We start from the raw sequence: 21824 nt of genomic DNA on the forward strand, positions 1-21824 counted from the left end.
GTGTTTGCTTTTCATATCTGCCGCACCCCCAGATAGATGCAATACTATCGCGGGGCCCACAATGCACGACGAATGCCAAAAGCCCGGTTCTTGCATCGTTGCCATTCAGTAATGACGATCGTGCCGCAAATGGTCCGAGTATCCGACGCGTTGTTTCCAGTTGTATCGCCGAAACAACAAATGGAATTTGCAAATACAAATCAAAATAAAATATTAATAAAATTGGGGTGCAACACAAGGACTTCCCAGGAGGTCACCCATTCTAGTACTACTCTCGCCCAAGCACACTTAACTTCGGAGTTCTGATGGGATCCGGTGCATTAGTGCTGGTATGATCGCACCCGTTTAATTCATGCTCGCTTAGATCTTTATGCACTATCTTGCTCCCCTCCATTAATTGTTTGAGATTTGAAAAAACTGTGTATGCAGCTTTCCTCCCTTGGTAACCGTGCACAAGCTCCAACGTGAGCGGATTGTTTGCTTTTCAGATCTGCCGCACCACCGGATAAATGCAATACTATCGCGGGGCCCACAATGCACGACGAATGCCGAAAGCCCGGTTCCTGCATCGTTGCCATTCAGTAATGACCATCGTGCCGCAAATGGTCCGAGTATCCGACGCATTGTTTCCAGTTGTCTCCCAGAAACAACAAATGGAATTTGCAAATACAAATCAAAATAAAATATTAATAAAATTGGGGTGCAACACGAGGACTTCCCAGGAGGTCACCCATCCTAGTACTACTCTCGCCTACGCACGCTTAACTTCGGAGTTCTGATGGGATCCGGTGCATTAGTGCTGGTATGATCGCACCCGTTTAATTCATGCACGCTTAGATCGTTATGCACTATCTTGCTCCCCTCCATTAATTGTTTTAGACTTGAAAAAACTGTGTATGCAGCCTTCCTCCCTTGGAAACCGTGCACAAGCTCCTACGTGAGCAGAGTGTTTGCTTTTCATATCTGCCGCACCCCCAGATAGATGCAATACTATCGCGGGGCCCACAATGCACGACGAATGCCAAAAGCCCGGTTCTTGCATCGTTGCCATTCAGTAATGACGATCGTGCCGCAAATGGTCCGAGTATCCGACGCGTTGTTTCCAGTTGTATCGCCGAAACAACAAATGGAATTTGCAAATACAAATCAAAATAAAATATTAATAAAATTGGGGTGCAACACAAGGACTTCCCAGGAGGTCACCCATTCTAGTACTACTCTCGCCCAAGCACACTTAACTTCGGAGTTCTGATGGGATCCGGTGCATTAGTGCTGGTATGATCGCACCCGTTTAATTCATGCTCGCTTAGATCTTTATGCACTATCTTGTTCCCCTCCATTAATTGTTTGAGATTTGAAAAAACTGTGTATGCAGCTTTCCTCCCTTGGTAACCGTGCACAAGCTCCAACGTGAGCGGATTGTTTGCTTTTCAGATCTGCCGCACCACCGGATAAATGCAATACTATCGCGGGGCCCACAATGCACGACGAATGCCGAAAGCCCGGTTCCTGCATCGTTGCCATTCAGTAATGACAATCGTGCCGCAAATGGTTCGAGTATCTGGCGCATTGTTTCCAGTTGTCTCCCAGAAACAACAAATGGAATTTGCAAATACAAATCAAAATAAAATATTAATAAAATTGGGGTGCAACACGAGGACTTCCCAGGAGGTCACCCATACTAGTACTATTCTCGCCCAAGCACGCTTAAATTCGGAGTTCTAATGGGATCCGGTGCATTAGTGCTGGTATGATCGCACCCATTTAATTCATGCTCGCTTAAATCTTTATGCACTATTTTGCTCCCCTCCATTAATTGTTTTAGACTTGAAAAAACTGTGTATGCAGCCTTCCTCCCTTGGTAATCGTGCACAAGCTCCTACGTGAGCAGAGTGTTTGCTTTTCAGATCTGCCGCACCCCCGGATAGATGCAATACTATCGCGGGGCCCACAATGCACGACGAATGCCAAAAGCCCGGTTTTTGCACGGTTCCCATTCAGTATTGACGATCGTGCCGCAAATGGTCCGAATATCCGGCGCGTTGTTTGCGTTTGTCTCGCCGAAACGACAAATGGAATTTGCAAATATGATATCGAAATAAAATATTAATAAAATTGGGGTGCAACACGAGGACTTCCCAGGAGGTCACCCATTCTAGTACTACTCTCGCCCAAGCACACTTAACTTCGGAGTTCTGATGAGATCCGGTGCATTAGTGCGGGTTTGATCGCACCCGTTTAATTCATGCTCGCTTAGATCTTTATGCACTATTTTGCTCCCCTCCATTAATTGTTTTAGATTTGAAAAAACTGTGTATGCAGCCTTCCTCCCTTGGTAACCGTGCACAAGCTCCTACGTGAGCGGATTGCTTGCTTTTCAGATCTGCCGCACCACCGGATAAATGCAATACTATCGCGGGGCCCACAATGCACGACGAATGCCGAAAGCCCGGTTCCTGCATAGTTGCCATTCAGTAATGACGATCGTGCCGCAAATGGTCCGAGTATTCGACGCATTGTTTCTAGTTGTCTCCGAGAAACAACAAATGGAATTTGCAAATACAAATCAAAATAAAATATTAATAAAATTGGGGTGCAACACGAGGACTTCCCAGGAGGTGACCCATCCTAGTACTACTCTCGCCCAAGCACGCTTAACTTCGGAGTTCTAATGGGATCCGGTGCATTAGTGCTAGTATGACCGCACCCGTTTAATTCATGCTCGCTTAAATCTTTATGCACTATCTTGCTCCCCTCCATTAATTGTTTTAGACTTGAAAAAACTGTGTATGCAGCCTTCCTCCCTTGGTAACCGTGCACAAGCTCCTACGTGAGCAGAGTGTTTGCTTTTCAGATCTGCCGCACCCCCGGATAGATGCAATACTATCGCGGGGCCCACAATGCACGACGAATGCCAAAAGCCCGATTTTTGCACGGTTCCCATTCTGTAATGACGATCGTGCCACAAATGGTCCGAGTATCCGGCGCGTTGTTTGCGTTTGTCTCGCCGAAACGACAAATGGAATTTGCAAATACGATATCGAAATAAAATATTAATAAAATTGGGGTGCAACACGAGGACTTCCCAGGAGGTCACCCATTCTAGTACTACTCTCGCCCAAGCACACTTAACTTCGGAGTTCTGATGGGATCCGGTGCATTAGTGCGGGTATGATCGCACCCGTTTAATTCATGCTCGCTTAGATCTTTATGCACTATTTTGCTCCCCTCCATTAATTGTTTTAGATTTGAGAAAACTGTGTATGCAGCCTTCCTCCCTTGGTAACCGTGCACAAGCTCCTACGTGAGCGGATTGCTTGCTTTTCAGATCTGCCGCACCACCGGATAAATGCAATACTATCGCGGGGCCCACAATGCACGACAAATGCCGAAAGCCCGGTTCCTGCATCGTTGCCATTCAGTAATGACGATCGTGCCGCAAATGGTCCGAGTAACCGACGCATTGTTTCCAGTTGTCTCCCAGAAACAACAAATGGAATTTGCAAATACAAATCAAAATAAAATATTAATAAAATTGGGGTGCAACACGAGGACTTCCCAGGAGGCCACCCATCCTAGTACTACTCTCGCCCAAGCACGCTTAACTTCGGAGTTTTGATGGAATCCGGTGCATTAGTGCTGGTATGATCGCACCCGTTTAGTTCATGCTCGCTTAGATCTTTATGCACTATCTTGCTACCCTCCATTAATTGTTTTAGACTTGAAAAAACTGTGTATGCAGCCTTCCTCCCTTGGTAACCGTGCACAAGCTCCTACGTGAGCAGAGTGTTTGCTTTTCAGATCTGCCGCACCCCCGGATAGATGCAATACTATCGCGGGGCCCACAATGCACGACGAATGCCAAAAGCCCGATTTTTGCACGGTTCCCATTCTGTAATGACGATCGTGCCACAAATGGTCCGAGTATCCGGCGCGTTGTTTGCGTTTGTCTCGCCGAAACGACAAATGGAATTTGCAAATACGATATCGAAATAAAATATTAATAAAATTGGGGTGCAACACGAGGACTTCCCAGGAGGTCACCCATTCTAGTACTACTCTCGCCCAAGCACACTTAACTTCGGAGTTCTGATGGGATCCGGTGCATTAGTGCGGGTATGATCGCACCCGTTTAATTCATGCTCGCTTAGATCTTTATGCACTATTTTGCTCCCCTCCATTAATTGTTTTAGATTTGAGAAAACTGTGTATGCAGCCTTCCTCCCTTGGTAACCGTGCACAAGCTCCTACTTGAGCGGATTGTTTGCTTTTCAGATCTGCCGCACCACCGGATAAATGCAATACTATCACGGGGCCCACAATGCACGACGAATGCCGAAATCCCGGTTCCTGCATCGTTGCCATTCAGTAATGACGATCGTGCCGCAAATGGTCCGAGTATCCGACGCATTGTTTCCAGTTGTCTCCCAGAAACAACAAATGGAATTTGCAAATACAAATCAAAATAAAATATTAATAAAATTGGGGTGCAACACGAGGATTTCCCAGGAGGTCACCCATGCTAGTACTACTCTCGCCCAAGCACGCTTAACTTCGAAGTTCTGATGGGATCCGGTGCACTAGTGCTTGTATGATCGCACCCGTTTAATTCATGCTCGCTTAGATTTTTATGCACTATCTTGCTCCCCTCCATTAATTGTTTTAGACTTGAAAAAACTGTGTATGCAGCCTTCCTCCCTTGGTAACCGTGCACATGCTCCTACGTGAGCAGTGTGTTTGCTTTTCAGATCTGCCGCACCCCCGGATAGATGCAATACTATCGCGGGGCCCACAATGCACGACGAATGTCGAAAGCCCGGTTCCTGCATCGTTGCCATTCAGTAATGACGATCGTGCCGCAAATGGTCCGAGTATCCGACGCATTGTTTCCAGTTGTCTCCCAGAAACAACAAATGGAATTTGCAAATACAAATCAAAATAAAATATTAATAAAATTGGGGTGCAACACGAGGACTTCCGAGGAGGTCACCCATCCTAGTACTACTCTCGCCCAAGCACTCTTAACTTCGGAGTTCTGATGGGATCCGGTGCATTAGTGCTGGTATGATCGCACCCATTTAATTCATGCTCGCTTAGATCTTTATGCACTATCTTGCTCCCCTCCATTAATTGTTTTAGACTTGAAAAAACTGTGTATGCAGCTTTCCTCCCTTGGTATCCGTGAACAAGCTCCTACGTGAGCAGAGTGTTTGCTTTTCAGATCTGCCGCACCCCCGGATAGATGCAATACTATCGCGGGGCCCACAATTTACGACGAATGCCAAAAGCCCGGTTCTTGCATCGTTGCCATTCCGTAATGACGATCGTGCCGCAAATGGTCCGAGTATCCGACGCGTTGTTTCCAGTTGTATCGCCGAAACAACAAATGGAATTTGCAAATACAAATCAAAATAAAATATTAATAAAATTGGGGTGCAACACGAGGACTTCCAAGGAGGTCACCCATTCTAGTACTACTCTCGCCCAAGCACACTTAACTTCAGAGTTCTGATGGGATCCGGTGCATTAGTGCAGGTATGATCGCACCCGTTTAATTCATGCTCGCTTAGATCTTTATGCACTATCTTGCTCCCCTCCATTAATTGTTTTAGATTTGAAAAAAATGTGTATGCAGCCTTCCTCCCTTGGTAACCGTGCACAAGCTCCTACGTGAGCGGAGTATTTGCTTTTCAGATCTGCCGCACCTCCGGATAGATGCAATACTATCACGGGGCCCACAATGCATGAAAAATGCCGAAAGTCCGGTTCTAGCATCGTTGCCATTCAGTAATGACGATCGTGCCGCAAATGGTCCGCGTATCCGACGCGTTGTTTCCAGTTGTATCGCCGAAACAACAAATGGAATTTGCAAATACAAATCAAAATAAAATATTAATAAAATTGGGGTGCAACACGAGGACTTCCCAGGAGGTCACCCATTCTAGTACTACTCTCGCCCAAGCACACTTAACTTCGGAGTTCTGATGGGATCCGGTGCATTAGTGCTGGTATGATCGCACCCGTTTAATTCATGCCCGCTTAGATCTTTATGCGCTATCTTGCTCCCCTCCATTAATTGTTTTAGATTTGAAAAAACTGTGTATGCAGCTTCCTCCCTTGGAAACCGTGCACAAGCTCCTACGCGAGCGGATTGTTTGCTTTTCAGATCTGCCGCACCACCGGATAAATGCAATACTATCGCAGGGCCCACAATGCACGACGAATGCCGAAAGCCCGGTTCCTGCATCGTTGCCATTCAGTAATGACGATCGTGCCGCAAATGGTCCGAGTATCCGAGACATTGTTTCCAGTAGTCTCCCAGAAACAACAAATGGAATTTGCAAATACAAATCAAAATAAAATATTAATAAAATTGGGGTGCAACACGAGGACTTCCAAGGAGGTCACCCATTCTAGTACAACTCTCGCCCAAGCACACTTAACTTCAGAGTTCTGATGGGATCCGGTGCATTAGTGCAGGTATGATCGCACCCGTTTAATTCATGCTCGCTTAGATCTTTATGCACTATCTTGCTCCCCTCCATTAATTGTTTTAGATTTGAAAAAAATGTGTATGCAGCCTTCCTCCCTTGGTAACCGTGCACAAGCTCCTACCTGAGCGGAGTATTTGCTTTTCAGATCTGCCGCACCTCCGGATAGATGCAATACTATCACGGGGCCCACAATGCATGAAAAATGCCGAAAGTCCGGTTCTAGCATCGTTGCCATTCAGTAATGACGATCGTGCCGCAAATGGTCCGCGTATCCGACGCGTTGTTTCCAGTTGTATCGCCGAAACAACAAATGGAATTTGCAAATACAAATCAAAATAAAATATTAATAAAATTGGGGTGCAACACGAGGACTTCCCAGGAGGTCACCCATTCTAGTACTACTCTCGCCCAAGCACACTTAACTTCGGAGTTCTGATGGGATCCGGTGCATTAGTGCTGGTATGATCGCACCCGTTTAATTCATGCCCGCTTAGATCTTTATGCACTATCTTGCTCCCCTCCATTAATTGTTTTAGATTTGAAAAAACTGTGTATGCAGCTTCCTCCCTTGGAAACCGTGCACAAGCTCCTACGCGAGCGGATTGTTTGCTTTTCAGATCTGCCGCACCACCGGATAAATGCAATACTATCGCAGGGCCCACAATGCACGACGAATGCCGAAAGCCCGGTTCCTGCATCGTTGCCATTCAGTAATGACGATCGTGCCGCAAATGGTCCGAGTATCCGAGACATTGTTTCCAGTTGTCTCCCAGAAACAACAAATGGAATTTGCAAATACAAATCAAAATAAAATATTAATAAAATTGGGGTGCAACACGAGGACTTCCCAGGAGGTCACCCATCCTACTACTACTCTCGCCCAAGCACGCTTAACTTAGGATTTTTGATGGGATCCGGTGCATTAGTGCTGGTATGATCGCACCCGTTTAATTCATGCTCGCTTAGATCTTTATGCACTATCTTGCTCCCCTCCATTAATTGTTTTAGACTTGAAAAAACTGTGTATGCAGCCTTCCTCCCTTGGTAACCGTGCACAAGCTCCTACTTGAGCGGATTGTTTGCTTTTCAGATCTGCCGCACCACCGGATAAATGCAATACTATCGCGGGGCCCACAATGCACGACGAATGCCGAAATCCCGGTTCCTGCATCGTTGCCATTCAGTAATGACGATCGTGCCGCAAATGGTCCGAGTATCCGACGCATTGTTTCCAGTTGTCTCCCAAAAACAACAAATGGAATTTGCAAATACAAATCAAAATAAAATATTAATAAAATTGGGGTGCAACACGAGGACTTCCCAGGAGGTCACCCATCCTAGTACTACTCTCGCCCAAGGACGCTTAACTTCGGAGTTTTGATGGGATCCGGTGCATTAGTGCTGGTATGATCGCACCCGTTTAATTCATGCTCGCTTAGATCTTTATGCACTATCTTGCTACCCTCCATTAATTGTTTTAGACTTGAAAAAACTGTGTATGCAGCCTTCCTCCCTTGGTAACCGTGCACAAGCTCCTACGTGAGCAGAGTGTTCGCTTTTCAGATCTGCCGCACCCCCGGATAGATGCAATATTATCGCGGGGCCCACAATGCACGACGAATGCCAAAAGCCCGGTTCTTGCATCGTTGCCATTCCGTAATGACGATCGTGCCGCAAATGGTCCGAGTATCCGACGCGTTGTTTCCAGTTGTATCGCCGAAACAACAAATGGAATTTTAAATACAAATCAAAATAAAATATTAATAAAATTGGGGTGCAACACGAGGACTTCCAAGGAGGTCACCCATTCTAGTACTACTCTCGCCCAAGCACACTTAACTTCGGAGTTCTGATGGGATCCGGTGCATTAGTGCTGGTATGATCGCACCCGTTTAATTCATGCTCGCTTAGATCTTTATGCACTATCTTGCTCCCCTCCATTAATTGTTTTAGATTTGAAAAAACTGTGTATGCAGCCTTCCTCCCTTTGTAACCGTGCACAAGCTCCTACTTGAGCGGATTGTTTGCTTTTAAGATCTGCCGCACCACCGGATAAATGCAATACTATCGCGGGGCCCACAATGCACGACGAATGCCGAAATCCCGGTTCCTGCATCGTTGCCATTCAGTAATGACGATCGTGCCGCAAATGGTCCGAGTATCCGACGCATTGTTTCCAGTTGTCTCCCAAAAACAACAAATGGAATTTGCAAATACAAATCAAAATAAAATATTAATAAAATTGGGGTGCAACACGAGGACTTCCCAGGAGGTCACCCATCCTAGTACTACTCTCGCCCAAGGACGCTTAACTTCGGAGTTTTGATGGGATCCGGTGCATTAGTGCTGGTATGATCGCACCCGTTTAATTCATGCTCGCTTAGATCTTTATGCACTATCTTGCTACCCTCCATTAATTGTTTTAGACTTGAAAAAACTGTGTATGCAGCCTTCCTCCCTTGGAAACCGTGCACAAGCTCCTACGTGAGCAGAGTGTTGGCTTTTCATATCTGCCGCACCCCCGGATTGATGCAATACTATCGCGGGGCCCACAATGCACGACGAATGCCAAAAGCCCGGTTCTTGCATCGTTGCCATTCAGTAATGACGATCGTGCCGCAAATGGTCCGAGTATCCGACGCGTTGTTTCCAGTTGTATCGCCGAAACAACAAATGGAATTTGCAAATACAAATCAAAATAAAATATTAATAAAATTGGGGTGCAACACAAGGACTTCCCAGGAGGTCACCCATTCTAGTTCTACTCTCGCCCAAGCACACTTAACTTCGGAGTTCTGATGGGATCCGGTGCATTAGTGCTGGTATGATCGCACCCGTTTAATTCATGCTCGCTTAGATCTTTATGCACTATCTTGCTCCCCTCCATTAATTGTTTTAGATTTGAAAAAAATGTGTATGCAGCCTTCCTCCCTTGGTAACCGTGCACAAGCTCCTACGTGAGCGGAGTATTTGCTTTTCAGATCTGCCGCACCTCCGGATAGATGCAATACTATCGCGGGGCCCACAATGCATGAAAAATGCCGAAAGTCCGGTTCTTGCATCGTTGCCATTCAGTAATGACGATCGTGCCGCAAATGGTCCGTGTATCCGACGCGTTGTTTCCAGTTGTATCGCCGAAACAACAAATGGAATTTGCAAATACAAATCAAAATAAAATATTAATAAAATTGGGGTGCAACACGAGGACTTCCCAGGAGGTCACCCATTCTAGTACTTCTCTCGCCCAAGCACACTTAACTTCGGAGTTCTGATGGGATCCGCTGCATTAGTGCTGGTATGATCGCACCCGTTTAATTCATGCTCGCTTAGATCTTTATGCACTATCTTGCTCCCCTCCATTAATTGTTTTAGATTTGAAAAAACTGTGTATGCTGCCTTCCTCCCTTGGTAACCGTGCACAAGCTCCTACGTGAGCGGATTGTTTGCTTTTCAGATCTGCCGCACCACCGGATAAATGCAATACTATCGCGGTGCCCACAATTCACGACGAATGCCGAAAGCCCGGTTCCTGCATCGTTGCCATTCAGTAATGACGATCGAGCCGCAAATGGTCCGAGTATCCGACGCATTGTTTCCAGTTGTCTCCTAGAAACAACAAATGGAATTTGCAAATACAAATCAAAATAAAATATTAATAAAATTGGGGTGCAACACGAGGACTTCCCAGGAGGTCACCCATCCTAGTACTACTCTCGCCTAAGCACGCTTAACTTCGGAGTTCTGATGGGATCCGGTGCATTAGTGCTGGTATGATCGCACCCGTTTAATTCATGCACGCTTAGATCGTTATGCACTATCTTGCTCCCCTCCATTAATTGTTTTAGACTTGAAAAAACTGTGTATGCAGCCTTCCTCCCTTGGAAACCGTGCACAAGCTCCTACGTGAGCAGAGTGTTTGCTTTTCATATCTGCCGCACCCCCAGATAGATGCAATACTATCGCGGGGCCCATAATGCACGACGAATGCCAAAAGCCCGGTTCTTGCATCGTTGCCATTCAGTAATGACGATCGTGCCGCAAATGGTCCGAGTATCCGACGCGTTGTTTACAGTTGTATCGCCGAAACAACAAATGGAATTTGCAAATACAAATCAAAATAAAATATTAATAAAATTGGGGTGCAACACAAGGACTTCCCAGGAGGTCACCCATTCTAGTACTACTCTCGCCCAAGCACACTTAACTTCGGAGTTCTGATGGGATCCGGTGCATTAGTGCTGGTATGATCGCACCCGTTTAATTCATGCTCGCTTAGATCTTTATGCACTATCTTGCTCCCCTCCATTAATTGTTTGAGATTTGAAAAAACTGTGTATGCAGCTTTCCTCCCTTGGTAACCGTGCACAAGCTCCAACGTGAGCGGATTGTTTGCTTTTCAGATCTGCCGCACCACCGGATAAATGCAATACTATCGCGGGGCCCACAATGCACGACGAATGCCGAAAGCCCGGTTCCTGCATCGTTGCCATTCAGTAATGACCATCGTGCCGCAAATGGTCCGAGTATCCGACGCATTGTTTCCAGTTGTCTCCCAGAAACAACAAATGGAATTTGCAAATACAAATCAAAATAAAATATTAATAAAATTGGGGTGCAACACGAGGACTTCCCAGGAGGTCACCCATACTAGTACTATTCTCGCCCAAGCACGCTTAAATTCGGAGTTCTAATGGGATCCGGTGCATTAGTGCTGGTATGATCGCACCCATTTAATTCATGCTCGCTTAAATCTTTATGCACTATTTTGCTCCCCTCCATTAATTGTTTTAGACTTGAAAAAACTGTGTATGCAGCCTTCCTCCCTTGGTAACCGTGCACAAACTCCTACGTGAGCAGAGTGTTTGCTTTTCAGATCTGCCGCACCCCCGGATAGATGCAATACTATCGCGGGGCCCACAATGCACGACGAATGCCAAAAGCCCGGTTTTTGCACGGTTCCCATTCAGTATTGACGATCGTGCCGCAAATGGTCCGAGTATCCGGCGCGTTGTTTGCGTTTGTCTCGCCGAAACGACAAATGGAATTTGCAAATACGATATCGAAATAAAATATTAATAAAATTGGGGTGCAACACGAGGACTTCCCAGGAGGTCACCCATTCTAGTACTACTCTCGCCCAAGCACACTTAACTTCGGAGTTCTGATGAGATCCGGTGCATTAGTGCGGGTTTGATCGCACCCGTTTAATTCATGCTCGCTTAGATCTTTATGCACTATTTTGCTCCCCTCCATTAATTGTTTTAGATTTGAAAAAACTGTGTATGCAGCCTTCCTCCCTTGGTAACCGTGCACAAGCTCCTACGTGAGCGGATTGCTTGCTTTTCAGATCTGCCGCACCACCGGATAAATGCAATACTATCGCGGGGCCCACAATGCACGACGAATGCCGAAAGCTCGGTTCCTGCATAGTTGCCATTCAGTAATGACGATCGTGCCGCAAATGGTCCGAGTATTCGACGCATTGTTTCCAGTTGTCTCCCAGAAACAACAAATGGAATTTGCAAATACAAATCAAAATAAAATATTAATAAAATTGGGGTGCAACACGAGGACTTCCCAGGAGGTGACCCATCCTAGTACTACTCTCGCCCAAGCACGCTTAACTTCGGAGTTCTAATGGGATCCGGTGCATTAGTGCTAGTATGACCGCACCCGTTTAATTCATGCTCGCTTAGATCTTTATGCACTATCTTGCTCCCCTCCATTAATTGTTTTAGACTTGAAAAAACTGTGTATGCAGCCTTCCTCCCTTGGTAACCGTGCACAAGCTCCTACGTGAGCAGAGTGTTTGCTTTTCAGATCTGCCGCACCCCCGGATAGATGCAATACTATCGCGGGGCCCACAATGCACGACGAATGCCAAAAGCCCGATTTTTGCACGGTTCCCATTCTGTAATGACGATCGTGCCGCAAATGGTCCGAGTATCCGGCGCGTTGTTTGCGTTTGTCTCGCCGAAACGACAAATGGAATTTGCAAATACGATATCGAAATAAAATATTAATAAAATTGGGGTGCAACACGAGGACTTCCCAGGAGGTCACCCATTCTAGTACTACTCTCGCCCAAGCACACTTAACTTCGGAGTTCTGATGGGATCCGGTGCATTAGTGCGGGTATGATCGCACCCGTTTAATTCATGCTCGCTTAGATCTTTATGCACTATTTTGCTCCCCTCCATTAATTGTTTTAGATTTGAGAAAACTGTGTATGCAGCCTTCCTCCCTTGGTAACCGTGCACAAGCTCCTACGTGAGCGGATTGCCTGCTTTTCAGATCTGCCGCACCACCGGATAAATGCAATACTATCGCGGGGCCCACAATGCACGACAAATGCCGAAAGCCCGGTTCCTGCATCGTTGCCATTCAGTAATGACGATCGTGCCGCAAATGGTCCGAGTATCCGACGCATTGTTTCCAGTTGTCTCCCAGAAACAACTAATGGAATTTGCAAATACAAATCAAAATAAAATATTAATAAAATTGGGGTGCAACACGAGGACTTCCCAGGAGGCCACCCATCCTAGTACTACTCTCGCCCAAGCACGCTTAACTTCGGAGTTTTGATGGAATCCGGTGCATTAGTGCTGGTATGATCGCACCCGTTTAATTCATGCTCGCTTAGATCTTTATGCACTATCTTGCTACCCTCCATTAATTGTTTTAGACTTGAAAAAACTGTGTATGCAGCCATCCTCCCTTGGTAACCGTGCACAAGCTCCTACGTGAGCAGAGTGTTTGCTTTTCAGATCTGCCGCACCCCCGGATAGATGCAATACTATCGCGGGGCCCACAATGCCCGACGAATGCCAAAAGCCCGGTTCTTGCATCGTTGCCATTCCGTAATGACGATCGTGCCGCAAATGGTCCGAGTATCCGACGCGTTGTTTCCAGTTGTATCGCCGAAACAACAAATGGAATTTGCAAATACAAATCAAAATAAAATATTAATAAAATTGGGGTGCAACACGAGGACTTCCAAGGAGGTCACCCATTCTAATACTACTCTCGCCCAAGCACACTTAACTTCGGAGTTCTGATGGGATCCGGTGCATTAGTGCAGGTATGATCGCACCCGTTTAATTCATGCTCGCTTAGATCTTTATGCACTATCTTGCTCCCCTCCATTAATTGTTTTAGATTTGAAAAAACTGTGTATGCAGCCTTCCTCCCTTGGTAACCGTGCACAAGCTCCTACTTGAGCGGATTGTTTGCTTTTCAGATCTGCCGCACCACCGGATAAATGCAATACTATCACGGGGCCCACAATGCACGACGAATGCCGAAATCCCGGTTCCTGCATCGTTGCCATTCAGTAATGACGATCGTGCCGCAAATGGTCCGAGTATCCGACGCATTGTTTCCAGTTGTCTCCCAGAAACAACAAATGGAATTTGCAAATACAAATCAAAATAAAATATTAATAAAATTGGGGTGCAACACGAGGATTTCCCAGGAGGTCACCCATGCTAGTACTACTCTCACCCAAGCACGCTTAACTTCGAAGTTCTGATGGGATCCGGTGCACTAGTGCTTGTATGATCGCACCCGTTTAATTCATGCTCGCTTAGATTTTTATGCACTATCTTGCTCCCCTCCATTAATTGTTTTAGACTTGAAAAAACTGTGTATGCAGCATTCCTCCCTTGGTAACCGTGCACAAGCTCCTACGTGAGCAGTGTGTTTGCTTTTCAGATCTGCCGCACCCCCGGATAGATGCAATACTATCGCGGGGCCCACAATGCACGACGAATGTCGAAAGCCCGGTTCCTGCATCGTTGCCATTCAGTAATGACGATCGTGCCGCAAATGGTCCGAGTATCCGACGCATTGTTTCCAGTTGTCTCCCAGAAACAACAAATGGAATTTGCAAATACAAATCAAAATAAAATATTAATAAAATTGGGGTGCAACACGAGGACTTCCGAGGAGGTCACCCATCCTAGTACTACTCTCGCCCAAGCACTCTTAACTTCGGAGTTCTGATGGGATCCGGTGCATTAGTGCTGGTATGATCGCACCCATTTAATTCATGCTCGCTTAGATCTTTATGCACTATCTTGCTCCCCTCAATTAATTGTTTTAGACTTGAAAAAACTGTGTATGCAGCTTTCCTCCCTTGGTATCCGTGAACAAGCTCCTACGTGAGCAGAGTGTTTGCTTTTCAGATCTGCCGCACCCCCGGATAGATGCAATACTATCGCGGGGCCCACAATTTACGACGAATGCCAAAAGCCCGGTTCTTGCATCGTTGCCATTCCGTAATGACGATCGTGCTGCAAATGGTCCGAGTATCCGACGCGTTGTTTCCAGTTGTATCGCCGAAACAACAAATGGAATTTGCAAATACAAATCAAAATAAAATATTAATAAAATTGGGGTGCAACACGAGGACTTCCAAGGAGGTCACCCATTCTAGTACTACTCTCGCCCAAGCACACTTAACTTCAGAGTTCTGATGGGATCCGGTGCATTAGTGCAGGTATGATCGCACCCGTTTAATTCATGCTCGCTTAGATCTTTATGCACTATCTTGCTCCCCTCCATTAATTGTTTTAGATTTGAAAAAAATGTGTATGCAGCCTTCCTCCCTTGGTAACCGTGCACAAGCTCCTACGTGAGCGGAGTATTTGCTTTTCAGATCTGCCGCACCACCGGATAAATGCAATACTATCACGGGGCCCACAATGCACGACGAATGCCGAAATCCCGGTTCCTGCATCGTTGCCATTCAGTAATGACGATCGTGCCGCAAATGGTCCGAGTATCCGACGCATTGTTTCCAGTTGTCTCCCAGAAACAACAAATGGAATTTGCAAATACAAATCAAAATAAAATATTAATAAAATTGGGGTGCAACACGAGGATTTCCCAGGAGGTCACCCATGCTAGTACTACTCTCGCCCAAGCACGCTTAACTTCGAAGTTCTGATGGGATCCGGTGCACTAGTGCTTGTATGATCGCACCCGTTTAATTCATGCTCGCTTAGATTTTTATGCACTATCTTGCTCCCCTCCATTAATTGTTTTAGACTTGAAAAAACTGTGTATGCAGCATTCCTCCCTTGGTAACCGTGCACAAGCTCCTACGTGAGCAGTGTGTTTGCTTTTCAGATCTGCCGCACCCCCGGATAGATGCAATACTATCGCGGGGCCCACAATGCACGACGAATGTCGAAAGCCCGGTTCCTGCATCGTTGCCATTCAGTAATGACGATCGTGCCGCAAATGGTCCGAGTATCCGACGCATTGTTTCCAGTTGTCTCCCAGAAACAACAAATGGAATTTGCAAATACAAATCAAAATAAAATATTAATAAAATTGGGGTGCAACACGAGGACTTCCGAGGAGGTCACCCATCCTAGTACTACTCTCGCCCAAGCACTCTTAACTTCGGAGTTCTGATGGGATCCGGTGCATTAGTGCTGGTATGATCGCACCCATTTAATTCATGCTCGCTTAGATCTTTATGCACTATCTTGCTCCCCTCAATTAATTGTTTTAGACTTGAAAAAACTGTGTATGCAGCTTTCCTCCCTTGGTATCCGTGAACAAGCTCCTACGTGAGCAGAGTGTTTGCTTTTCAGATCTGCCGCACCCCCGGATAGATGCAATACTATCGCGGGGCCCACAATTTACGACGAATGCCAAAAGCCCGGTTCTTGCATCGTTGCCATTCCGTAATGACGATCGTGCTGCAAATGGTCCGAGTATCCGACGCGTTGTTTCTAGTTGTATCGCCGAAACAACAAATGGAATTTGCAAATACAAATCAAAATAAAATATTAATAAAATTGGGGTGCAACACGAGGACTTCCAAGGAGGTCACCCATTCTAGTACTACTCTCGCCCAAGCACACTTAACTTCAGAGTTCTGATGGGATCCGGTGCATTAGTGCAGGTATGATCGCACCCGTTTAATTCATGCTCGCTTAGATCTTTATGCACTATCTTGCTCCCCTCCATTAATTGTTTTAGATTTGAAAAAACTGTGTATGCAGCCTTCCTCCCTTGGTAACCATGCACAAGCTCCTACGTGAGCAGAGTGTTTGTTTTTCAGATCTGCCGCACCCCCGGATAGATGCAATACTATCGCGGGGCCCACAATGCACGACGAATGCCAAAAGCCCGGTTCTTGCATCGTTGCCATTCCGTAATGACGATCGTGCCGCAAATGGTCCGAGTATACGACGCGTTGTTTCCAGTTGTATCGCCGAAACAACAAATGGAATTTGCAAATACAAATCAAAATAAAATATTAATAAAATTGGGGTGCAACACGAGGACTTCCCAGGAGGTCACCCATCCTAGTACTACTCTCGCCCAAGCACGCTTAACTTCGGAGTTCTGATGGGATCCGGTGCATTAGTGCTGGTATGATCGCACCCATTTAATTCATGCTCGCTTAGATCTTTATGCACTATCTTGCTCCCCTCCATTAATTGTTTTAGACTTGAAAAAACTGTGTATGCAGCCTTCCTCCCTTGGTATCCGTGCACAAGCTCCTACGTGAGCAGAGTGTTTGCTTTTCAGATCTGCCGCACCCCCGGATAGATGCAATACTATCGCGGGGCCCACAATGCACGACGAATGCCAAAAGCCCGGTTCTTGCATCGTTGCCATTCCGTAATGACGATCGTGCCGCAAATGGTCCGAGTATCCGACGCGTTGTTTCCAGTTGTATCGCCGAAACAACAAATGGAATTTGCAAATACAAATCAAAATAAAATATTAATAAAATTGGGGTGCAACACGAGGACTTCCAAGGAGGTCACCCATTCTAGTACAACTCTCGCCCAAGCACACTTAACTTCAGAGTTCTGATGGGATCCGGTGCATTAGTGCAGGTATGATCGCACCCGTTTAATTCATGCTCGCTTAGATCTTTATGCACTATCTTGCTCCCCTCCATTAATTGTTTTAGATTTGAAAAAAATGTGTATACAGCCTTCCTCCCTTGGTAACCGTGCACAAGCTCCTACGTGAGCGGAGTATTTGCTTTTCAGATCTGCCGCACCTCCGGATAGATGCAATACTATCACGGGGCCCACAATGTATGAAAAATGCCGAAAGTCCGGTTCTAGCATCGTTGCCATTCAGTAATGACGATCGTGCCGCAAATGGTCCGCGTATCCGACGCGTTGTTTCCAGTTGTATCGCCGAAACAACAAATGGAATTTGCAAATACAAATCAAAATAAAATATTAATAAAATTGGGGTGCAACACGAGGACTTCCCAGGAGGTCACCCATTCTAGTACTACTCTCGCCCAAGCACACTTAACTTCGGAGTTCTGATGGGATCCGGTGCATTAGTGCTGGTATGATCGCACCCGTTTAATTCATGCCCGCTTAGATCTTTATGCACTATCTTGCTCCCCTCCATTAATTGTTTTAGATTTGAAAAAACTGTGTATGCAGCTTCCTCCCTTGGAAACCGTGCACAAGCTCCTACGCGAGCGGATTGTTTGCTTTTCAGATCTGCCGCACCACCGGATAAATGCAATACTATCGCAGGGCCCACAATGCACGACGAATGCCGAAAGCCCGGTTCCTGCATCGTTGCCATTCAGTAATGACGATCGTGCCGCAAATGGTCCGAGTATCCGAGACATTGTTTCCAGTTGTCTCCCAGAAACAACAAATGGAATTTGCAAATACAAATCAAAATAAAATATTAATAAAATTGGGGTGCAACACGAGGACTTCCCAGGAGGTCACCCATCCTACTACTACTCTCGCCCAAGCACGCTTAACTTAGGATTTTTGATGGGATCCGGTGCATTAGTGCTGGTATGATCGCACCCGTTTAATTCATGCTCGCTTAGATCTTTATGCACTATCTTGCTCCCCTCCATTAATTGTTTTAGACTTGAAAAAACTGTGTATGCAGCCTTCCTCCCTTGGTAACCGTGCACAAGCTCCTACTTGAGCGGATTGTTTGCTTTTCAGATCTGCCGCACCACCGGATAAATGCAATACTATCGCGGGGCCCACAATGCACGACGAATGCCGAAATCCCGGTTCCTGCATCGTTGCCATTCAGTAATGACGATCGTGCCGCAAATGGTCCGAGTATCCGACGCATTGTTTCCGGTTGTCTCCCAAAAACAACAAATGGAATTTGCAAATACAAATCAAAATAAAATATTAATAAAATTGGGGTGCAACACGAGGACTTCCCAGGAGGTCACCCATCCTAGTACTACTCTCGCCCAAGGACGCTTAACTTCGGAGTTTTGATGGGATCCGGTGCATTAGTGCTGGTATGATCGCACCCGTTTAATTCATGCTCGCTTAGATCTTTATGCACTATCTTGCTACCCTCCATTAATTGTTTTAGACTTGAAAAAACTGTGTATGCAGCCTTCCTCCCTTGGTAACCGTGCACAAGCTCCTACGTGAGCAGAGTGTTTGCTTTTCAGATCTGCCGCACCCCCGGATAGATGCAATATTATCGCGGGGCCCACAATGCACGACGAATGCCAAAAGCCCGGTTCTTGCATCGTTGCCATTCCGTAATGACGATCGTGCCGCAAATGGTCCGAGTATCCGACGCGTTGTTTCCAGTTGTATCGCCGAAACAACAAATGGAATTTTAAATACAAATCAAAATAAAATATTAATAAAATTGGGGTGCAACACGAGGACTTCCAAGGAGGTCACCCATTCTAATACTACTCTCGCCCAAGCACACTTAACTTCGGAGTTCTGATGGGATCCGGTGCATTAGTGCTGGTATGATCGCACCCGTTTAATTCATGCTCGCTTAGATCTTTATGCACTATCTTGCTCCCCTCCATTAATTGTTTTAGATTTGAAAAAACTGTGTATGCAGCCTTCCTCCCTTAGTAACCGTGCACAAGCTCCTACTTGAGCGGATTGTTTGCTTTTCAGATCTGCCGCACCACCGGATAAATGCAATACTATCACGGGGCCCACAATGCACGACGAATGCCGAAATCCCGGTTCCTGCATCGTTGCCATTCAGTAATGACGATCGTGCCGCAAATGGTCCGAATATCCGACGCATTGTTTCCAGTTGTCTCCCAGAAACAACAAATGGAATTTGCAAATACAAATCAAAATAAAATATTAATAAAATTGGGGTGCAACACGAGGACTTCCCAGGAGGTCACCCATGCTAGTACTACTCTCGCCCAAGCACGCTTAACTTCGAAGTTCTGATGGGATCCGGTGCACTAGTGCTTGTATGATCGCACCCGTTTAATTCATGCTCGCTTAGATTTTTATGCACTATCTTGCTCCCCTCCATTAATTGTTTTAGACTTGAAAAAACTGTGTATGCAGCCTTCCTCCCTTGGTAACCGTGCACAAGCTCCTACGTGAGCAGTGTGTTTGCTTTTCAGATCTGCCGCACCCCCGGATAGATGCAATACTATCGCGGGGCCCACAATGCACGACGAATGCCGAAAGCCCGGTTCCTGCATCGTTGCCATTCAGTAATGACGATCGTGCCGCAAATGGTCCGAGTATCCGACGCATTGTTTCCAGTTGTCTCCCAGAAACAACAAATGGAATTTGCAAATACAAATCAAAATAAAATATTAATAAAATTGGGGTGCAACACGAGGACTTCCGAGGAGGTCACCCATCCTAGTACTACTCTCGCCCAAGCACTCTTAACTTCGGAGTTCTGATGGGATCCGGTGCATTAGTGCTGGTATGATCGCACCCGTTTAATTCATGCTCGCTTAGATCTTTATGCACTATCTTGCTACCCTCCATTAATTGTTTTAGACTTGAAAAAACTGTGTATGCAGCCTTCCTCCCTTGGTAACCATGCACAAGCTCCTACGTGAGCAGAGTGTTTGTTTTTCAGATCTGCCGCACCCCCGGATAGATGCAATACTATCGCGGGGCCCACAATGCACGACGAATGCCAAAAGCCCGGTTCTTGCATCGTTGCCATTCCGTAATGACGATCGTGCCGCAAATGGTCCGAGTATACGACGCGTTGTTTCCAGTTGTATCGCCGAAACAACAAATGGAATTTGCAAATACAAATCAAAATAAAATATTAATAAAATTGGGGTGCAACACGAGGACTTCCCAGGAGGTCACCCATCCTAGTACTACTCTCGCCCAAGCACGCTTAACTTCGGAGTTCTGATGGGATCCGGTGCATTAGTGCTGGTATGATCGCACCCATTTAATTCATGCTCGCTTAGATCTTTATGCACTATCTTGCTCCCCTCCATTAATTGTTTTAGACTTGAAAAAACTGTGTATGCAGCCTTCCTCCCTTGGTAACCGTGCACAAGCTCCTACTTGAGCGGATTGTTTGCTTTTCAGATCTGCCGCACCACCGGATAAATGCAATACTATCGCGGGGCCCACAATGCACGACGAATGCCGAAATCCCGGTTCCTGCATCGTTGCCATTCAGTAATGACGATCGTGCCGCAAATGGTCCGAGTATCCGACGCATTGTTTCCGGTTGTCTCCCAAAAACAACAAATGGAATTTGCAAATACAAATCAAAATAAAATATTAATAAAATTGGGGTGCAACACGAGGACTTCCCAGGAGGTCACCCATCCTAGTACTACTCTCGCCCAAGGGCGCTTAACTTCGGAGTTTTGATGGGATCCGGTGCATTAGTGCTGGTATGATCGCACCCGTTTAATTCATGCTCGCTTAGATCTTTATGCACTATCTTGCTACCCTCCATTAATTGTTTTAGACTTGAAAAAACTGTGTATGCAGCCTTCCTCCCTTGGTAACCGTGCACAAGCTCCTACGTGAGCAGAGTGTTTGCTTTTCAGATCTGCCGCACCCCCGGATAGATGCAATATTATCGCGGGGCCCACATTGCACGACGAATGCCAAAAGCCCGGTTCTTGCATCGTTGCCATTCCGTAATGACGATCGTGCCGCAAATGGTCCGAGTATCCGACGCGTTGTTTCCAGTTGTATCGCCGAAACAACAAATGGAATTTTAAATACAAATCAAAATAAAATATTAATAAAATTGGGGTGCAACACGAGGACTTCCAAGGAGGTCACCCATTCTAATACTACTCTCGCCCAAGCACACTTAACTTCGGAGTTCTGATGGGATCCGGTGCATTAGTGCTGGTATGATCGCACCCGTTTAATTCATGCTCGCTTAGATCTTTATGCACTATCTTGCTCCCCTCCATTAATTGTTTTAGATTTGAAAAAACTGTGTATGCAGCCTTCCTCCCTTAGTAACCGTGCACAAGCTCCTACTTGAGCGGATTGTTTGCTTTTCAGATCTGCCGCACCACCGGATAAATGCAATACTATCACGGGGCCCACAATGCAC

At 46.1% G+C, this 21824-nt stretch overlaps 43 non-coding genes and 3 pseudogenes across 43 annotated transcripts; all 46 read right to left on the bottom strand.

Annotated features, from left to right (window-relative positions):
* Positions 1–224: 224 nt before the first annotated feature.
* On the bottom strand, positions 225–343 carry LOC148799734 (5S ribosomal RNA). The gene has a single exon (XR_016072620.1). It is a non-coding gene; the product is annotated as a 5S ribosomal RNA (ribosomal RNA).
* Positions 344–697: 354 nt separating this feature from the next.
* Positions 698–816, bottom strand: LOC148799735 (5S ribosomal RNA). Its single transcript, XR_016073482.1, has one exon. It is a non-coding gene; the product is annotated as a 5S ribosomal RNA (ribosomal RNA).
* A 354-nt stretch (positions 817–1170) lies between these two features.
* LOC148799736 (5S ribosomal RNA) lies at positions 1171–1289 on the bottom strand. Its single transcript, XR_016072621.1, has one exon. It is a non-coding gene; the product is annotated as a 5S ribosomal RNA (ribosomal RNA).
* A 354-nt stretch (positions 1290–1643) lies between these two features.
* LOC148799737 (5S ribosomal RNA) lies at positions 1644–1762 on the bottom strand. Its single transcript, XR_016075655.1, has one exon. It is a non-coding gene; the product is annotated as a 5S ribosomal RNA (ribosomal RNA).
* Positions 1763–2117: 355 nt separating this feature from the next.
* Positions 2118–2236, bottom strand: LOC148799738 (5S ribosomal RNA). Its single transcript, XR_016075680.1, has one exon. It is a non-coding gene; the product is annotated as a 5S ribosomal RNA (ribosomal RNA).
* Positions 2237–2590: 354 nt separating this feature from the next.
* On the bottom strand, positions 2591–2709 carry LOC148799739 (5S ribosomal RNA). The gene has a single exon (XR_016074393.1). It is a non-coding gene; the product is annotated as a 5S ribosomal RNA (ribosomal RNA).
* Positions 2710–3064: 355 nt separating this feature from the next.
* On the bottom strand, positions 3065–3183 carry LOC148799740 (5S ribosomal RNA). Its single transcript, XR_016072555.1, has one exon. It is a non-coding gene; the product is annotated as a 5S ribosomal RNA (ribosomal RNA).
* A 354-nt stretch (positions 3184–3537) lies between these two features.
* On the bottom strand, positions 3538–3656 carry LOC148799741 (5S ribosomal RNA). The gene has a single exon (XR_016072995.1). It is a non-coding gene; the product is annotated as a 5S ribosomal RNA (ribosomal RNA).
* Positions 3657–4011: 355 nt separating this feature from the next.
* LOC148799742 (5S ribosomal RNA) lies at positions 4012–4130 on the bottom strand. The gene has a single exon (XR_016072557.1). It is a non-coding gene; the product is annotated as a 5S ribosomal RNA (ribosomal RNA).
* A 354-nt stretch (positions 4131–4484) lies between these two features.
* On the bottom strand, positions 4485–4603 carry LOC148799743 (5S ribosomal RNA). Its single transcript, XR_016070522.1, has one exon. It is a non-coding gene; the product is annotated as a 5S ribosomal RNA (ribosomal RNA).
* Positions 4604–4957: 354 nt separating this feature from the next.
* Positions 4958–5076, bottom strand: LOC148799744 (5S ribosomal RNA). The gene has a single exon (XR_016071988.1). It is a non-coding gene; the product is annotated as a 5S ribosomal RNA (ribosomal RNA).
* Positions 5077–5430: 354 nt separating this feature from the next.
* On the bottom strand, positions 5431–5549 carry LOC148799745 (5S ribosomal RNA). The gene has a single exon (XR_016068992.1). It is a non-coding gene; the product is annotated as a 5S ribosomal RNA (ribosomal RNA).
* Positions 5550–5903: 354 nt separating this feature from the next.
* Positions 5904–6022, bottom strand: LOC148799746 (5S ribosomal RNA). Its single transcript, XR_016071635.1, has one exon. It is a non-coding gene; the product is annotated as a 5S ribosomal RNA (ribosomal RNA).
* A 353-nt stretch (positions 6023–6375) lies between these two features.
* On the bottom strand, positions 6376–6494 carry LOC148799747 (5S ribosomal RNA). Its single transcript, XR_016070153.1, has one exon. It is a non-coding gene; the product is annotated as a 5S ribosomal RNA (ribosomal RNA).
* A 354-nt stretch (positions 6495–6848) lies between these two features.
* LOC148799748 (5S ribosomal RNA) lies at positions 6849–6967 on the bottom strand. The gene has a single exon (XR_016071636.1). It is a non-coding gene; the product is annotated as a 5S ribosomal RNA (ribosomal RNA).
* Positions 6968–7320: 353 nt separating this feature from the next.
* On the bottom strand, positions 7321–7439 carry LOC148799749 (5S ribosomal RNA; annotated as a pseudogene).
* A 354-nt stretch (positions 7440–7793) lies between these two features.
* On the bottom strand, positions 7794–7912 carry LOC148799750 (5S ribosomal RNA). Its single transcript, XR_016069006.1, has one exon. It is a non-coding gene; the product is annotated as a 5S ribosomal RNA (ribosomal RNA).
* A 353-nt stretch (positions 7913–8265) lies between these two features.
* LOC148799751 (5S ribosomal RNA) lies at positions 8266–8384 on the bottom strand. The gene has a single exon (XR_016073557.1). It is a non-coding gene; the product is annotated as a 5S ribosomal RNA (ribosomal RNA).
* Positions 8385–8738: 354 nt separating this feature from the next.
* On the bottom strand, positions 8739–8857 carry LOC148799752 (5S ribosomal RNA). The gene has a single exon (XR_016069007.1). It is a non-coding gene; the product is annotated as a 5S ribosomal RNA (ribosomal RNA).
* Positions 8858–9211: 354 nt separating this feature from the next.
* LOC148799753 (5S ribosomal RNA) lies at positions 9212–9330 on the bottom strand. Its single transcript, XR_016069641.1, has one exon. It is a non-coding gene; the product is annotated as a 5S ribosomal RNA (ribosomal RNA).
* A 354-nt stretch (positions 9331–9684) lies between these two features.
* On the bottom strand, positions 9685–9803 carry LOC148799754 (5S ribosomal RNA). Its single transcript, XR_016075077.1, has one exon. It is a non-coding gene; the product is annotated as a 5S ribosomal RNA (ribosomal RNA).
* A 354-nt stretch (positions 9804–10157) lies between these two features.
* Positions 10158–10276, bottom strand: LOC148799755 (5S ribosomal RNA). Its single transcript, XR_016072302.1, has one exon. It is a non-coding gene; the product is annotated as a 5S ribosomal RNA (ribosomal RNA).
* Positions 10277–10630: 354 nt separating this feature from the next.
* LOC148799756 (5S ribosomal RNA) lies at positions 10631–10749 on the bottom strand. Its single transcript, XR_016072622.1, has one exon. It is a non-coding gene; the product is annotated as a 5S ribosomal RNA (ribosomal RNA).
* Positions 10750–11103: 354 nt separating this feature from the next.
* Positions 11104–11222, bottom strand: LOC148799757 (5S ribosomal RNA). Its single transcript, XR_016075656.1, has one exon. It is a non-coding gene; the product is annotated as a 5S ribosomal RNA (ribosomal RNA).
* Positions 11223–11577: 355 nt separating this feature from the next.
* LOC148799758 (5S ribosomal RNA) lies at positions 11578–11696 on the bottom strand. The gene has a single exon (XR_016075681.1). It is a non-coding gene; the product is annotated as a 5S ribosomal RNA (ribosomal RNA).
* A 354-nt stretch (positions 11697–12050) lies between these two features.
* Positions 12051–12169, bottom strand: LOC148799759 (5S ribosomal RNA). The gene has a single exon (XR_016074394.1). It is a non-coding gene; the product is annotated as a 5S ribosomal RNA (ribosomal RNA).
* Positions 12170–12524: 355 nt separating this feature from the next.
* Positions 12525–12643, bottom strand: LOC148799760 (5S ribosomal RNA). Its single transcript, XR_016072558.1, has one exon. It is a non-coding gene; the product is annotated as a 5S ribosomal RNA (ribosomal RNA).
* A 354-nt stretch (positions 12644–12997) lies between these two features.
* Positions 12998–13116, bottom strand: LOC148799761 (5S ribosomal RNA). The gene has a single exon (XR_016072996.1). It is a non-coding gene; the product is annotated as a 5S ribosomal RNA (ribosomal RNA).
* A 354-nt stretch (positions 13117–13470) lies between these two features.
* LOC148799762 (5S ribosomal RNA) lies at positions 13471–13589 on the bottom strand. The gene has a single exon (XR_016068890.1). It is a non-coding gene; the product is annotated as a 5S ribosomal RNA (ribosomal RNA).
* Positions 13590–13943: 354 nt separating this feature from the next.
* On the bottom strand, positions 13944–14062 carry LOC148799763 (5S ribosomal RNA; annotated as a pseudogene).
* A 354-nt stretch (positions 14063–14416) lies between these two features.
* On the bottom strand, positions 14417–14535 carry LOC148799764 (5S ribosomal RNA). Its single transcript, XR_016071989.1, has one exon. It is a non-coding gene; the product is annotated as a 5S ribosomal RNA (ribosomal RNA).
* A 354-nt stretch (positions 14536–14889) lies between these two features.
* Positions 14890–15008, bottom strand: LOC148799765 (5S ribosomal RNA). The gene has a single exon (XR_016068994.1). It is a non-coding gene; the product is annotated as a 5S ribosomal RNA (ribosomal RNA).
* Positions 15009–15362: 354 nt separating this feature from the next.
* LOC148799766 (5S ribosomal RNA) lies at positions 15363–15481 on the bottom strand. Its single transcript, XR_016070523.1, has one exon. It is a non-coding gene; the product is annotated as a 5S ribosomal RNA (ribosomal RNA).
* Positions 15482–15835: 354 nt separating this feature from the next.
* On the bottom strand, positions 15836–15954 carry LOC148799767 (5S ribosomal RNA). Its single transcript, XR_016071990.1, has one exon. It is a non-coding gene; the product is annotated as a 5S ribosomal RNA (ribosomal RNA).
* A 354-nt stretch (positions 15955–16308) lies between these two features.
* Positions 16309–16427, bottom strand: LOC148799768 (5S ribosomal RNA). Its single transcript, XR_016068995.1, has one exon. It is a non-coding gene; the product is annotated as a 5S ribosomal RNA (ribosomal RNA).
* A 354-nt stretch (positions 16428–16781) lies between these two features.
* Positions 16782–16900, bottom strand: LOC148799769 (5S ribosomal RNA). Its single transcript, XR_016068786.1, has one exon. It is a non-coding gene; the product is annotated as a 5S ribosomal RNA (ribosomal RNA).
* A 354-nt stretch (positions 16901–17254) lies between these two features.
* Positions 17255–17373, bottom strand: LOC148799770 (5S ribosomal RNA). The gene has a single exon (XR_016070154.1). It is a non-coding gene; the product is annotated as a 5S ribosomal RNA (ribosomal RNA).
* A 354-nt stretch (positions 17374–17727) lies between these two features.
* Positions 17728–17846, bottom strand: LOC148799771 (5S ribosomal RNA). The gene has a single exon (XR_016071637.1). It is a non-coding gene; the product is annotated as a 5S ribosomal RNA (ribosomal RNA).
* A 353-nt stretch (positions 17847–18199) lies between these two features.
* LOC148799772 (5S ribosomal RNA) lies at positions 18200–18318 on the bottom strand (annotated as a pseudogene).
* A 354-nt stretch (positions 18319–18672) lies between these two features.
* On the bottom strand, positions 18673–18791 carry LOC148799773 (5S ribosomal RNA). Its single transcript, XR_016069008.1, has one exon. It is a non-coding gene; the product is annotated as a 5S ribosomal RNA (ribosomal RNA).
* Positions 18792–19144: 353 nt separating this feature from the next.
* On the bottom strand, positions 19145–19263 carry LOC148799774 (5S ribosomal RNA). The gene has a single exon (XR_016075422.1). It is a non-coding gene; the product is annotated as a 5S ribosomal RNA (ribosomal RNA).
* Positions 19264–19617: 354 nt separating this feature from the next.
* Positions 19618–19736, bottom strand: LOC148799775 (5S ribosomal RNA). The gene has a single exon (XR_016070590.1). It is a non-coding gene; the product is annotated as a 5S ribosomal RNA (ribosomal RNA).
* Positions 19737–20090: 354 nt separating this feature from the next.
* Positions 20091–20209, bottom strand: LOC148799776 (5S ribosomal RNA). The gene has a single exon (XR_016071992.1). It is a non-coding gene; the product is annotated as a 5S ribosomal RNA (ribosomal RNA).
* Positions 20210–20563: 354 nt separating this feature from the next.
* Positions 20564–20682, bottom strand: LOC148799777 (5S ribosomal RNA). The gene has a single exon (XR_016068798.1). It is a non-coding gene; the product is annotated as a 5S ribosomal RNA (ribosomal RNA).
* A 354-nt stretch (positions 20683–21036) lies between these two features.
* On the bottom strand, positions 21037–21155 carry LOC148799778 (5S ribosomal RNA). Its single transcript, XR_016070453.1, has one exon. It is a non-coding gene; the product is annotated as a 5S ribosomal RNA (ribosomal RNA).
* A 353-nt stretch (positions 21156–21508) lies between these two features.
* On the bottom strand, positions 21509–21627 carry LOC148799779 (5S ribosomal RNA). Its single transcript, XR_016075423.1, has one exon. It is a non-coding gene; the product is annotated as a 5S ribosomal RNA (ribosomal RNA).
* Between the last annotated feature and the right edge of the window lie 197 nt (positions 21628–21824).

This window comes from Nelumbo nucifera, chromosome 4 (genome assembly GCF_055504915.1).
Source record: "Nelumbo nucifera cultivar China Antique chromosome 4, China Antique-T2T, whole genome shotgun sequence".
Lineage (NCBI taxonomy): Eukaryota > Viridiplantae > Streptophyta > Magnoliopsida > Proteales > Nelumbonaceae > Nelumbo > Nelumbo nucifera.